Raw genomic sequence first — 16,095 nt, forward strand, 5'->3', positions numbered from 1 at the left:
ATGACTTAGAAAAAATACTTTATGCATACAACTGCCACATACAACCACACCACAATCAAAATAATAGCTATGGAATCACCTCCCAAATCACATGTATGACACAAGATTGCGCACACAAGCTCTTGTAATTTTACAGGAAGTTTGAGACTATTTTCAATGGATTGAGTCTAGGGAGAAGAAAACACAACTAATCTGGTTCAATTTGTCCAAGATGACTTAGTAATTTAGAATGTAGTAGAGTACTTGGCTATTTATTCATTTCTATTAAGAGTAATTTAATATCAAGGAAAATGATCTTGGTACATGTGAACCTCAATTTCAAAGCACGGCTAATAAATTCTGGTGCCTATGAATGAGTTTTGAGTCAGTTTCATGTTGAATTTCATTCATAGAGCTCCCAGTTTTGTTTATTTTGCTTGATTCTTTATTTTAACACATCAAAGATGCAAAGGCCTAGAGATTTGTTGATCAATGTGGGGCTCTTTATATTAAAAAATAGTTTATGTATATGAAACTAAGAAATTTGAGCTAGTGTCTAGGGATGAAAACATGACAGGGATTTTGTAAGAGTGGGATAGTGATGAACAAGATGTTGAATTTCAAAAAGGCAAGAGAAAATTTGAACATGAAAGAATTGTGGGGAGAAGAGCAATAGAAATCGGGAGGAGTGAGAGGGACAAAAAACACTCAAGGGTCTGCGGAAGTTGTGAACACTGGTACTGATGAATTCTGAAGTATAAAGAGAATGAGAAGAGGAGGTGAGGCAAAAAAAAAAAAAGCTTCCTAGAAAAATGAAATTCCAAACAGGGTGGTCAATGGACTATTTAGGTAGATAAAAATATAATGAGAATTAAGAGAGGAATTCCGTAATAAACATAAAATAATCAAATTTTATAAATATTAACTTAATACATTTAAGATGTAGACTGGCAAAGTGTAGTGAAAGGAAGTGTAAGCTATCCAGCTTTACTATCTTTTAAAGTCTAAATAAACAGTTTTTTTGTTTTTTTAATTAGCACTATTATTGCATATGAGTTTCAAGTATACGATGTGCTTTGACCATACACTTTTAAAAGCTAACAATAGTAAATTGGAGTTATGATCAGAACTCATAAAATAAAAAGTATTCAAGAAACAATTGTAATGTGAAGATGAATATAAAATGGACATGATGTGGGGGTGCTGATCCTGGTTTCCTTGAAAAGAGTAATTCAAGTTAGTAAAAGTAATCAATCCTGGGTAATTTCCTGATGCAGAGAAGGAAATGAGCAGATCTAATGAACTCTCAATACATTCTGAATCTCAGCTTATTTTATTATAATAATATTATAGTTCATTTATTTTCTCAGGACTGATGAATAATTCCATAGTTATATAATACAAGAATACAAGCTAAAACTGAATGCAGGATCATGGGAAAGCTACCTACTAATTTTTTTCCATGATCTTTTTTTTTTGCAAATGAAGATTATTTCAACATTTAATGATTTTTAAATACTGGAGAAATCAGCAATTATAGCAAGGGTGCAGACTGTAGAGTGGATATACAGAAACCAATTGCTTTCCTGAACATCAACAAACATGTGGATTTGGAATTAAAAAATATAAAAAAATAACAAATTTAGGTGGGTAAGGAGATGGGAGTATCTAGGAGGAGTTGGGGAAAGGTAAGGAACATGATCAAAATATATTATATGAAAATTTTTAATAAAAAGGAAAAAAGCTTAAATAAATAATATTTACATTTGAAGCTTCCACATGGGGTTCTTAGGTACAAATATATCATGATTGATAGAAGATCTGTATGAAAAATCCCACAAAACTCTGATAAAATAAAAAATTAAATAAATGAATAAAGGATATTCCAAGTTCATGGAGAAGAATGCTCACTGTTGTCTACATGTATTGTGGAATATTATTTTAAGATGTGTTATATTTGTTTACGCTATGGAACATTTATTTTAATGATACAAAGATATGTTGCATTCTTTTACATTGTATTTGTTTAACTCTATTAAGCTGTATTACTTTGCCTGTCTAAAAACCCTGGTTGGTCTAATAAAGAATTGAATGGCCATTAGCAAGGCAGGAGAAAGGATAGGTGGGGCTGGCAGGCAGAGAGAATAAATAGAAAGAGAAATCTGGGAAGGAGAAGGAGCAAGGACAAGGAGAGGAGGATGCTAGGGGCCAGCCACCAAGCCAGCCATAGAGTATGAATGGAAGTAAGATATACAGAAATAAGAAAAGGAAAAAGCCCAGAGGCAAAAGGTAGACAAGATAATTTAAGAAAAGCTTGCTAGAAATAAGCCAAGCTAAGGTCAGGCATTCTTAAGTAAGAATAAGACTGTGTACTTATTTGAGAACTGGTTGGTGGGCCCCTCAAAGAGCCAAAGAATAAAAGCAACATACATATCAGCTTTTCCTAAGCTTTATCTATGGATTCAATGCAAACTCAATAAAGTCATAGAAAATTGCCATGTAGACAGTAAAACAGATGCTTCTGAACTTCATAAAGAAAAGAAAAAATTCCACAGCAGTCAAAGCTGTACTGAATGAGAACAAAGACACAGGATTGATATGCTTGTGACTTTTTATAGAAGTACAGTAAGTCAATAATATTGGTGAAATAATGGACAAATAAATACATTAACGTGATAGAATGCAGATAATCCTAGTCTTAAGGAATTTTTTGGTTTATTTGTTTGGTTTTGCCTTGATAAAACACTATGTCCAAAAGCAACTTGGGGAGGAAAGCATTATTTTTGCATTGGAGCATTGTCAATCTTAATTTGTACAGTTATCCCATGATGGCCATAACTTCTAACAAATTTGTGATTACAAAATCAGCCTTTTCAGAACTCAAAGTCATTGCCCATTGAAGTCCTGAATATGTATCTATGGTGTTGTGTATATATTTTAATTTTCCAAATTCTTCAAAATAAAACATACCCATCTATCAAATTTCATTTCTTTGAGTACTCTTTGGGTTACTTCCTTCAGGTAGTGGGGTTTGGTTGTATAAAGGACAAGTAGGACATTTCCATATAGTTTCCTTGGCTTGTTGCCAAGTGATGGAAAAATCTTCTTTCAAACATTTTCTATTGACATGGTGGGTTTTTTTTTTATGAATTTCTGAGACCTCCAGCATATTTTCTACCAATAGTTGATCAATTTCATCATTACTTTGTGCTAGAGGGCCTGGCAGACCTGTAAGGAATCTGATGTGTGTTTTATATATAAGGGATGATTTCTTATTCCTGATTATTTCTTCTAATTGTACAATTAACAAAGTTAATTCTGTCCTATAAGAAATAAATTCAGCAGTTTCAAAGTGTAAAACAACTCTTTCTGCATACTGAGAGTCAGTACCTATGTTAAAAGGTTTTGTAAAATCTATCAATACCATGAGAATAGCATATAATTCTGACCTTTTTTTTTTTTTTTTTTGGTTTTTCGAGACAGGGTTTCTCTGTGTAGCTTTGCGCCTTTCCTGGAACTCACTTGGTAGCCCAGGCTGGCCTTGAACTCACAGAGATCCGCCTGGCTCTGCCTCCCGAGTGCTGGGATTAAAGGCGTGCGCCACCACCGCCCGACATAATTCTGACTTTTTGACAGAATCATAAGGGCTTTTACTGTGGGATGTTCTATATGGCAAATGTGTTGCTCTGATTGGTTGGTAAATAAAACACTGATTGGCCATTGGCTAGGCAGGAAGTATAGGCGGGACAAGGAGGAGAATAAAGCTGGGAAGTGAAAGGCTGAGTCAGAGAGACACTGCCAGCCGCCACAATGAGAAACAGCATTGTGAAGATGCCAGTAAGCCACGAGCCATGTGGCAAGGTATAGATTTATAGAAATGGATTAAATTAAGCTGTAAGAACAGTTAGCAAGAAGCCTGCCACGGCCATACAGTTTGTAATCAATATAAGTCTCTGTGTTTACTTGATTGGGTCTGAGCGGCTGTGGGACTGGTGGGTGACAAAGATTTGTCCTGACTGTGGGCCAGGCAGGGAAACTCTAGCTACAGGCTTTGAATCACTTTGCTTAAATTTCCTGATTTATAACCTGCATTTCCTGATTTGTTTGCATCAGTAATAGGGGCTCCAGAAATTGGTGTTCCCCATACAATATGAGGAAGAATCCAATCAGTTCAATTTATAAATTGAATTCTCTTGCTTTTGGAACATTTGCTGTTAATCTCTCCCAAAAAATTACTACAAGCTCTTTGCCAATGTTCATTTTCTGCCCATAATTATTCAATTTCAGCATTAATTAAAGATACTACAATTTCTGCTTGGTCTATTTGTGCTAATTGATGAAATCTCAATTTTCCTTTTAGAATCAACCCAGAGACCTTTTCCACATAAGTTTTTAATTTTTCACTCTGTTTATTTGGTAGAAATAAACATTCCAATATAATATCTTCCCTCTGCATTAAAATCCCTGTAGGAGAATGCATAGAGGGCAAAATAACCAGAATGCAATCAAGCTTTGGATCAAAATGATCCACGTGTGCATCCTGTAATTTCTTTTCCACCAAAGTCAATTCTCTCTCAGCTTCAGCTGACATTTCTCTTGGACTATTTAAGTCCTTGTCATCTTTTAAAATTTGGAACAAATTACTCAGTTCTGAAATTGTTATTCCAGTAGTGAGCTGTAGATGGGCAATGTCTCCTAGCAATTTCTGAAAATCATTAAGAGTCCATAATTTATCTCGCCTAATTTGCACCTTTTGGGGTCTAATATTTGGAGACCAATTTTGTATCTTAAGTAATTAATAGAATCTCCTCTTTGTATTTTTTTCAGAAGCAATTTGTAATCCCCAACAAGGCTAATTTTTCTTTATGTCTTCATTCTTTCTAAAGTATCTACATTTGAATCAGATAATTGTCCATATAATGGTAATCTATAGATTGAGGAAAGTGCTTATATATCATTTCCAATGGCTGTCATACCAAATATTGGTACAGGGTGGGGCTATTTAATATTCCCTGTGAGAGAACCTTCCTTTGATATCTCTTAACAGGCTGAGAACTATTATAAGTAGGCACCATGAAGGCAAATATTTCTCTGTCTTTTTCTTGTGAAGGTATAGTGAAGAAACAATCTTTTAAATCAATAACTATAAGAAGCCATCCTTTAGGTAACATAAAAGGCAAAAATATTGCATGCTGTAGAGAGCCCATTGGCTGAGTCACCTTATTAACAGCTCTTAGATCTGTTACATTATCCATTTTCCAGCTTTCTTTTTAATAACAAATGCAGGAGAATTCCAAGGGCTGGTTGATTCTTCAATATGCTGAGCATTTAGCTGTTCCTGTAGGTGATGTTCTAAGGCCTGTGATTTCTTTGGTGTTAAAGGCAATTGCTCAACTCATACAGATTTGGCTGTTAACCATTTTAAAGGTAGGACTGTTGGGGTCTTTGAAAGTTCAGCAGATGTTGCGCCCTGTTCTTGTACAACCCGAAGAGTCATTGATTATTCTTTATAATACCTTCTAATATTTTCCCCAGAAACATATGTTAATTTATAGTTTGTTTCTGAGATTGGAGAAATGTTAATCTGAGTATTCTATTGCTGTAACAAATCATGTGTCCATAAATTCATTGTTATGTTAGCCAAATATGACTTTAATTTTCCTCTCTGTCCTTCTGGCCCTATACATTCGACCCATCTCACACTCTGTTTTACCTGAGATAATGTTTCAATCCCTAAAAGCTGGCCATTTACATCCTGAATAGGCCAATTTGAACTGCAAGATTCTGGTTCAATTATTGCTACATCCACACCTATATCTACAAGACCTTCAATGACAACATCATTTATTTGTATTTTTAATTTTGGTCTTTGTTCATTTATAGAAGTTTGCCAATATTTTTGTTTTTTATTTTCTCATGAATTTTTGTTCTCTCTTCTATAGCTGTTCTATCTTTCATAACACCATGTTTTGTTCTGTTGTTGTTGCTGGGTTTTTTGTTGTTGTTGTTTGCTTTTTTTTTCTACAATAGGCATTAGGTTCCATAATTGCTCTGGTGAAATTTTATTATTTGTGCTGAAAAGCGATTTTATTTGTATGTTAATAAATAAAGCTTGCCTGGAGATCAGAGGTCATAGCGAGCCAGGAACAGTAGTCAGGCAGTAGTGGCCCATGCCCTTAATCCAATCATATGGCAGGTAGAGTCTCTGGGTCGTCAAGGACACAGTCAAGCATGGTGACCTGAGCCTTTAATCCCAGTACCAACCATAGAGACCTGGAGGTCTGTATAGACAGGCAATGATGAGGAAGTCATGTGGTTGGGTTTAGTGCCAATGAGAAGGCAGTACAGAAAGGCAATAAAAACACAAGTCAGGTAGAAAGAAACTCTCTCCTGTAGGGAAGTGACAGTGGTGAGTTGGTAAGATGAGGTAGTCATGGCTCTCTGATATCTTTGGCTATTTGCCTCTGTATTTGGCTCTGTGTTTCTTATTTACTAAGACTGTTTAGAATTTCGCCTACAACTTTTCTCCATAATGGCAGGAAACAACTGAATCAAATTTGACATGGGGGCCTGTGAGAGGCCCCTCAAGGCATTTCCTGATGAAAAAGGGTTACTTTGACTGTCCCTTGTTGATCTACATTCATTAGTCCAATGTCTGCTTTTGCCATATTGTCTGCGTACTCCAGAAGGGAGGGGTGTTCTATTTGGGTTATTCTCAGAAAAAAAAATGTTTTTAGGAAAGCCCTGTTTACAATCCCTTTTTAGGTGACCTTGTTTACCACAATTGAAACACTTGACATTTTTTTTTTTTTGTTTTTTCGAGACAGGGTTTCTCTGTGTAGCTTTGCGCCTTTCCTGGAACTCACTTGGTAGTCCAGGCTGGCCTCGAACTCACAGAGATCCGCCTGGCTCTGCCTCCCGAGTGCTGGGATTAAAGGCGTGCGCCACCACCGCCCGGCGAAACACTTGACATTTTGATTTTCCTTCAAACCTCTGGAAATCACCTCTCCTATCCAAGCATCATCATGATTATGAGATTCAATGTTGACTATATCTCGGATCCATTCCTTTGTGAGTACTGATCTTGGCTTTAATGGCCTAAATACCCTTGTGCATTAGCATTTAGAAAAAAGCCAAAGATTCAATTATTGTTTATCTAGCTTCTAAATTTGGTATCATTCTATTTACTGATGAGGTCAATCTTTGTAATAAATCATTGAAGGTTTCTTTTGGGTCCTGTATAACTTTAGTAAATGATTCAGTTTTCTTTCCCACTTCTTCAATTTTGTGTCAAGCATCCATAGCTGCTGCATGGCATAGAACCATGGTGTGGTCATCATATAGAGATTAGCATAATCTCCTTCTCCAAGATGTTGGTCTTGGGAGATTTTGAAACCTCTAGCCCTACTTAATTGTTCAATGGTCTTAGCCTCATCTTTCTACCAGGTCCTCCACTGTAATTGAGGACCAGGCTCCAAGACTGTTGTAACCAAGTCTTGAGGGATAATTCTATTACAAGTTGACCATGAGTTTAACATCTGTTTCATAAAAGGTGAATGCATGCCATATGAGACTATCACTTCCTTGAATTTCCTTAAATTTAACATTTCCACAGGAGCCCATTCAGCTCTTACACAGCCTTGGGGATATCTATCATTTGGCAATTCCTATAAGGGTACAGGAGAAATTGAAGTTGGTTGTTTGAAAACCTTTGTCTAGTCCTCTCTAACCTTATAATGCAATACTGAGATTGGTTCTCTTTTAAATTCCTCCATCTAGGTCTGAATATCTCTATGATCTGTTTTAACAAGTTTTTCTAAAACTTGTATCATGGCACTCATATTAACCAACTTTTTTAGTGATGAAACAAAAATGATAAAAATGATACTGTTTATAATTGTCATTACATAAATCCCATCTCAATTAATTATCCTCTCATTTAATTGTTCCATTTTCAAACCATGCAGCATATTATCATACAGAGACCTAACTCCCTCCATTGTAATAATGTTTCTCATTTTTTAACGTGGGAAAAAAACTCTCTCTTTTAACTAACTCCTCCCTTTAAGAATTCCCAGTTGTCTCACCAAATCTGCCAACAATGGTGATTCAGATGATGGTGAAGTATGAGGCTGACTGCTGCTGCGTAGAACAGTAGAAGCCCAAGTGGGTATCAAGGCAGCTACCTAGTATGGCAGCAATCTGAAGAGGGGGTACAGAGAAAGCCCACAAGCCACCAGGAAAGGGAACCCACTGTCTGAAAAACAGACACAGGGGATCATGTGCAGCACATGCAACAGGAACTGCCTAAAAGCAGAGCTGGCTGGTAGTGAAGGCCTAACCCCGGCAGCAGCAGCCTATTGAGCCCACATGCCTGTGGAGTTTGTTCCAGAGAGGCTGCAACAGAAAAAAAAATCCCAAACTTGCTCAGTGGCTTAGTGAAAAAAGAGGAAAATCTAGGCAGAGAGATTGTGACACACACCCCCAGCCCCACCCTCCGCTGCATGCAGCGCTATGTACCGGTGGCTGCAAAGTCACTGGCAAGCGGCTTTTTCATGAATTTGTCCCCCAAAGTTGGACACCAGATGTAGTGTGAATTTTAATTGGTCTTAATAATAAAAAAAAAAAATGGAGTCAGAAATCAGGGTAAATGCTGAAAGATCAGAGAAGTAAAGCAACAACCACTGTCACCTCTTACCTCCATGACTCCTCAACTCCTCAGACCGAAAAGGGGGGCCAGCTCCTGTCTCCACCCACCTTATATTCCTCTCCCGCTTAGCCATATCACTTCCTGTCTGTCTGTACAGACCTCCAGACCTCTATGGTTAACTAGTGGCTAGCTCCAACCTCTGATCTTTAGGTAAGCTTTATTTGTTAGAGCACAAACAAAATATCACCACACTAAAACTATAATACCAAACTGACACTACTGTTGTGGGTAACCAACCACTCTCTGATTAGATGTGAGGCCCATTCAAGAGGAAGGAATTTATGTCTGTCCCGTAACTTTATTAAAAACAAACAAACAAACAAAAGCAAAAACTATAAAAACATGTTTGGAGAAGTCCAGGGTCCCAGGAGTGAACTTAGTCCTTTTGTTTGGTTAAACTGACATGGAGCCAAATTGGTTTGTGTTTGTAAACATAGACAGATTTTGCTCTCAGACTTAATCAGGGAAGTTTCTTATTGCACTGAACACTGATGAATTCAGAGCCTTATAGCTGTTCAAGATGCTGAGGATATGTGACATTTGAGTGATCTAACCTAAATAGGACATTTATACCATCCCCCGCCTCCAAGGTTCAGGGAACATCTTGAAAGAGGGGCAAAAAGAATGTAAGACCCAGAAGATATGGAGAAGCACTGTGAAATGCTATCTTTAGAGCATGACATGGCTATGGTCTCACAGAACCTGTGGTTGCCTGCACTGAGCCTCCATAAGACTGGACCTATCTACAGTTAATCACTGACTGGGGACTCATGGGACCCTTCTAAACATCTCCTGAGAGAAGTACAAGTCATTGTCTTCAGTTGTGGTCATCACTGGTGAGCCTACCAGGCTCCAGTAGATAGTCATGGTAGCACAGACAGCTGTGGTTGAACTCAGTCACAAAACAAAAAGATATAAATATCAGAAAGGGATTTGTAGGAAGGAACAGCAGTTGACCAGGGTGGAAGGGCAGTAAGAACAGTTTCAATGACTAAAGGCTGGGAGCTGCACCAACCTATAGGAATAATCATAAACATTTAGAAGGCAGTTTAAATATGTTAATTGAACAAAACATAGTAAATGACCACTTAGGGCATGTGTGCTATTGCTTTTGATCAGGTTTACTGTGCCAGGAATGCATTCCCTCCCATAAACAGGCCTCAGAGGTGACAAGAAAGGAATTCATTCCCCCGAGAACAGATGGGACATTACCACACCTGCGGACATATTTTGGCTGGAAGGTGAGTAGAGTAGCATGCAGGATGCATAGCTGGGTTAGGTTGTTGAAGAGTTTCCTATCCAAACTGCTAGCATGGCGCCTCCCATCACTATGAATGCTAGTGAGAGGGGGGAGCTTCTAACTCTAGTTTCTTTCTTTATGCTTGTGCTAGCTGGTTTCCACGTGATTGCTGAGTATTTGTTCTCTAAAGTGATATCAACTTAAATCTGCTGCTCTTAGTTGGTGGTTGAGATGCAGGGATCTTATGCTCTGTACACTAGATCTTTGTCTGAGTTTGATTTTTATGATGTTTGCCTGGAGTGCTGGTTAGTCTTTTGTCAAGGTGACACAAACGTAGACGTATTTGGCATTATTTGGCATCAGCTGGGGAATTGCCTCCATAAGATTGATTATGGGAATATCTTCTGGGGATACATTTTGGTTAACACTGTTCCTCCTTTCAAAATTAAGCATGTAAAGTGATGGGTTTCCCTTCCAGCACTGTTTTACCTGAAGCACATGAATTATTATCACTTACATTGTTTTTAACTTGTATGTTTGTGTGTATATGATGTGCGTATGTGTGTTAATGCAGGCACACACACATCCCAGTGTGTGGAGGTTGGAGGACAGCTTCAGGCCCTGGACTTGCATTGTGTTTGAGGCTGAGTCTCTTGATGTTTTATGCATCTTTTGCTGGGCTAGCTGACCCACAGGCTTCTGTGACTTGCCTTTCTCCCATAGGAGCACAGGGCTTACAGACACACTTTACACTGCTCTAACAGCTTTTGGTGCATTCTGAGGGTTCAAATTCAGTTCCCCATCCTTGCCTGGTGAAGTGTTTACTCACAGAACTGTCTCCCTAGCCCTTAAAGCCCATATATTTTTACCAAGTTGTGTCTTTATTGGAAATCCATTTATTTCAAAATGTCTTCATATTTTCTCTTTTGATTTCTTTGACTGTTTATAACATGTTTGTGCACAGATCTCTTCAAATTTATTTCTGAAGGTCTTGTTCAGTCTTCTTATTTATGTGTTACACAATCATTTGAAATGTTTGAGGGTATTATTTATTCATATTTTTTCTTTCTGCATCTTTTTCTGAGGTCCTTTGTGTTTATATTGGTATACCACATGGTAAGTTACAGTTGCTTGAAGCTTCACTAAGTTTTATTCATTCCTTTCATTCTTTCAATTAGGTCATTTCCTTTTACATATAATGTTATTTCTGGCATATTCAAAGTGATTTTGTTTATTCAAAGAACAGAACTTTAGGATTTCTGTAATTTGCCATTTTGTTGACATCACTCACTAACTCATTTTTTATTCTAAAAATATATTTAATCATAAATCTTTAGTGACATAGTTTAGTACATGAGTAGACTCATTGGTACAAAGGCACACAGGCACACACACATGAAGTCTTGGTATTTAAGTTTTAATCAGTAGAACTAATGGTAATTTCTAACATAATCAATGCAGATAATTGAAATATCTTGTCAAAACTAGTGAACTAGAGTCATAATGATATACGCTCAGCACTTAAACAGTTTTATGTGCTTTTCCTTTGCCCACTCCAGAGTCGTTCTTGCTAAAGACATAGGTCTAAGATGTAAGTATGAGGTCCTATAGGATGAGCTAAGTTTCAAACCCCTGACCTCTTTTGAGACTTGGCCTTTATTTCCTATTGTTATGACCCAGAGCAAGACAGTTGTGAACACACACAAATACATACCGCACACCACATACATAACACAAACACACACACATTACACACATGCACATGCACACACACACATACCGCTCATACATACACACATACCACATGCACATACACCACAAACACATACACACACACCACATACACATACATACCAAACACACACACAGACACACACACAGACACACACACACACACACACACACACACACACACACACACACACACACACACATACACGTAAAGTATGAACAGTAGTTACTGAAATCCTGAAGCAAGAAAATAGAAAAGGAGCTCTAATCTGATTTTGAGCTCTAACATCAAGCCTATTACTTACAGCTGTCAACTCAGTTTGAATTTTTCCAAGAAAGGAATTAATTACCTAGAGACAGAGAAACCAAACACTAGACACCTTTCTTTACTTTCTCACGCTGCCCCCAGCCTCCTGTTCCAACTCATTCAGAGATCATATTTAACATTGTTTTCTATTCAGTATTCTGTCTTAGGTGCTGAAACAGGGGACTGAGTTTACCACACACCAATTTTACCTTTCCTTTGATGGAATTTGGCGTAAGCCCAACTGTTATGAGCAATAAAATTCACAGATTTTAGGGAAAGCCCGTGCCTGGACTCGTGTTAGAACACGCAGCCACACCTTACATACAGCTGCCTGTTCTAAGCATATACAAGACATGGCACACAGTGTTGACCTCAACTATAACCATGAGTCATAGGCTCTCAGCTCTTTTTTTTTTGTGTGTCATTAATGTCTACTTCTCATAATGTCTCTGTGACCTAACGTTTCTCACCTTTCTTTTTATAAAAATTACTTTCGGGAAGATGAGAACTAGCTGTCCACACAAGAATTGAAAGAAAGAGTTGTAAGAATCATTCTCTCAATACATTTCAAATTTCAACAGGAAGAATGCTTTAAGGTAAAGATGAAATTTCCCAGTCAACTTGATGTGCAAGTCTGGCAGGCCAGACAAATGTATCCACCCTATAACCCTGCTAGCACTCAGACACTTTCCTGTTTATATGAGGCCCGCTGTAACTGAGAGCTCAGAAAGAGCCGCTCCCCCTCCCACATGCTCCTCTTAAAGACCAACATATGACTTGACTTCTGTCTACCCATCAATAGAAAGATTACATTCATCCCTGCTTCAATGTAGAGTACACACACACGTATCATATTTGTTGATAAGCACCGTTTAATCCTTACCTTAATTGGATATTATTTCAGTTCTAATAAGATCATTTCCATAAGAACAGGTTATCTTCTGAAGTAATTAGCTCCCTGTGATACAATCACCTCCCCTTCAGTCATTTCTCTGAATTCTTTGAGTTAACTCTTATTTGACCTCATCTCTTCCTAGTATCCGGTTTAGATCCTAGATCTTACTTAGACCATATTTCTTTCCTATCTGAAAACCACAATAAATAAATTAGCTGCTCAGACCCAACCACAATAAATCAGTACTGGTTTCTAGTCACTGAAATGAGCAGTGTTAGTATAATTTGTATCTTTAATGCTATCCTGTACTTATTTTTCTACTTTTAACCTATAATATAGCTCAAAATCTATACAGCATTCACTTTTCTTTATTCTGAAATATTTTTTTTTTCTGTGAAATTTTTATTTTCAGATAAAGGGCATCTGGTTTGGAATCTTGACCATTACTTGGCTACAAATACATTAAAAAAAACTTTTATTGATTCTTTGTGGGTTTCACATAGTGCATTCCAGTCTCACTCATCTCCCTGTCTCCTCTCAGCCACCCTCTGCCCTTGCAACCTTAACCCCCAATCAAAACCAAATTTAAAAGAAAAACCCAACAAAACAAAGAAAATACACAAAACAAGACAAACAAAATAAGAAGAATCTTGTCGTGGAGGCTGTAGTGTGGCCGGTTGAGTCACATAATTTACCCCTTAGTGTAGCTAGAGTTTTCCTGCCTGGCCCGCAGTCAGGACAAATCTCTCTCACCCGCTAGTCCCAGAGCTGCTCAGACCCAACCAAGTAAACACAGAGACTTATATTGCTTACAAATTGTATGGCCATGGCAGGCTTCTTGCTAACTGTTCTTATAGCTTAAATTAATCCATTTCCATAAATTTATACCTTGCCACGTGGCTCGTGGCTTACCGGCATCTTCACATGCTGCTTGTCATGGCGGTGGCTGGCAGTGTCTCTCACTCAGCCTTCCACTTCCCAGCTTTATTTTCCTCCTTGTTCCGCCTATACTTCCTCCTGCCTGACTACTGGCCAATCAGTGTTTTATTTACCAACCAATCAGAGCAACACATTTGCCATACAGAACATCCTGCAGCACCTTAGTCCGTTCATCTTTACTTGCAAGTGTTCATTGCCACAGTCATTGGTCTAGCTCCAGGCCTCTGGTGTCTGCTACACTGCAGATAATGGGCTCTCACTGGGGCTCCTCTTGGATATCCTGTTGTCGTCCTGTGTTGTGGAGATCCTGCTGTTTTGGATCTGTAGGTTCGTCCCCTTCACCTGCTCCAACAGTTCATAGATTGGGTAGTTTTTAGGTGGGCCCGCCCCTTGCTGCAGACTGCACTGGGTGAGCTTGCCCAGGCAGTGCTGGACAGCTCACCTGGGTAGTGAAGTATAGGGAAAGCTGGTGGGCTGACCAACCCAGCTACCATCCAGGCCCAGAACCAGGACTGTAAGTTGGCCCACCACAAATACATTTTTTACATTGTTGCTGATTTTATCCTCCTTTCCTTCCAGTTTAGAGAATTGTGTCTCACACCAGCTATTCTTTGACCCAATACATTCACTTTTGTAGGTTTAATCAACCCCTTCATTCTTTTATTTTATTTTATTTTTTTTTTTTTGGTTTTTCGAGACAGGATTTCTCTGTGTGTAGCTTTGCACCTTTCCTGGAACTCACTCTGTAGCCCAGGCTGGCCTCAAACTCACAGAGATCTGTCTGGCTCTGTCTCCCAAGTGCTGGGATTAAAGGTGTGCGCTACCACCACCCGGCTAAACCCTTCATTCTTGTGTGCCTCAGTTTCCCTAGATACAATGTTTGCACTGATATAATGTTTACTTTAAGGGCTTATCCAGCAATTCTGTTAGCTCTGTTATTCCAAGGTATATTTTTATCCTGATTTCCTGTCTAGTGGGTCACTGTCCCTTCCTTCCTGCCTGCCTTCCTTCCCTCCCTCGCTACCTCCATTCCTTCCTCCTTTCCTCCTCTTTTTTTTTGTGTGCACAGTATGAATGGTAAAAGCCACAAATATTTGATTTTCTTTTAAAGAGTCCTGGGTTTTGTTTTGACAGGCACTTATTTTCTTTTGGATCAATTAGATTCTTTCAAGACTAATAGGTTCTGTTAGAGAAAGTTTAGAGTAACTGCCCTGGGTAGGGGACTTGGCATTTCTGAGGATTTTCCTGGAGTCCTTTACTTTAAACGAGCTTTTTTTTTTTTTTTTTTAATGCATTCAGGCTACTTAGATGTTGAATATGTGTCTGTTCTTTGCAAGTTCCTTGATTGTCCAGTTTTCATTTCTTGCTGGTTGTTCTGTCCTCTCTTAAATGTATGTAAACATTTATATATTTTTTTCTCATGGAACCACACCTTCTGAATGTATGGCTTATTATTTAGTCAAAGGTTTAGAAAGACTCCTCCTGAAGCTTCCTGGAACCCTTTCTCTGAGCTATTCACTCTCTCTCTCTACAGATATTTATAAATTCCAGGTCTTAGACTCATTGAGTCCTATTCTCTGTTTTCCCTGCCTCAGAGGTTCAAATCTTCTATTTTTGGCTTTCTCTTCAAATCACTTTAATGACTTTGAATATCTCTATCTATAAACATGGTATTTCATTTCATTTTCTAAGATGCATTTGCTTCTTAACTTCTTTCCCAGATATTTAATTATCTTTTGTTGTATCCTTGATATTTTGTAGTACTTTGTATTTGTATTTTTGCATTTAACAAGTTAATATAATATATTAATTATTTGAGAATTTCACATAATGTATTTTTATCATACTCACGTTCCACCCCTTTTCCTAATTCTCCCAGATCTGCTCCCTAGCTTTCCACATTCTTCCAACTTCATGTTCTCTTTTATTTTTATTTAAAACTTTTCCTCAATATAGTTCAGTAATATTTTTTATACTACCCCAACTTCTCCCAGATTTTCTCTGACTCACTGCCCACAAAACAGTATATCAATATGAAAAAAACAAAAATAATAAAAAAAGTCAAAAAGTACTAAAAAATCCCACCCCCCCAAACCAAAAGGCACACACACACAAAAAAAATGGGTCCATTTTGCACATCCAGGTACTCCTAGGAATGGGGTCTGACCTAGAGTATGGTTGATGCACCCAGTACCAATTGATTGGAGAAGACTGACCTCCCTCTTCTCAGCCTTTATCTATCAAATAGCTCCCTTGTAAGTGGAGGGACTTTGTGTCTACGTTCCTTTTCAGTG

Source organism: Peromyscus californicus, unplaced genomic scaffold, assembly GCF_007827085.1.
Source record: "Peromyscus californicus insignis strain IS unplaced genomic scaffold, ASM782708v3 Scaffold_13__1_contigs__length_99412109, whole genome shotgun sequence".
NCBI classification, from domain to species: domain Eukaryota; kingdom Metazoa; phylum Chordata; class Mammalia; order Rodentia; family Cricetidae; genus Peromyscus; species Peromyscus californicus.